Source organism: Penaeus monodon, chromosome 23 (genome assembly GCF_015228065.2).
Source record: "Penaeus monodon isolate SGIC_2016 chromosome 23, NSTDA_Pmon_1, whole genome shotgun sequence".
NCBI lineage: Eukaryota > Metazoa > Arthropoda > Malacostraca > Decapoda > Penaeidae > Penaeus > Penaeus monodon.
The window spans coordinates 29,646,973-29,647,177 of record NC_051408.1 but is presented as its reverse complement, the minus strand read 5'-3'; positions in this window follow the sequence as shown (position 1 = coordinate 29,647,177).

The window sequence follows — 205 nt, the reverse complement described above, 5'->3', positions numbered from 1 at the left end:
CCTGTACTTCCGCAAGAAAGCCAAATAATGATGATTTAGAATATATATTAGACTTTGACTTACATCAGACTATCCCTCCGATGCACAGATGTCGAGTCGCTTGCACTTTGCAGAATGATGGATTGCAGCGATCAATTAAGATGTGTTTTACATTGTAATAATTGTGATGAACTGCGACAGGAAACGAGGATGTACCTGTTTAAAA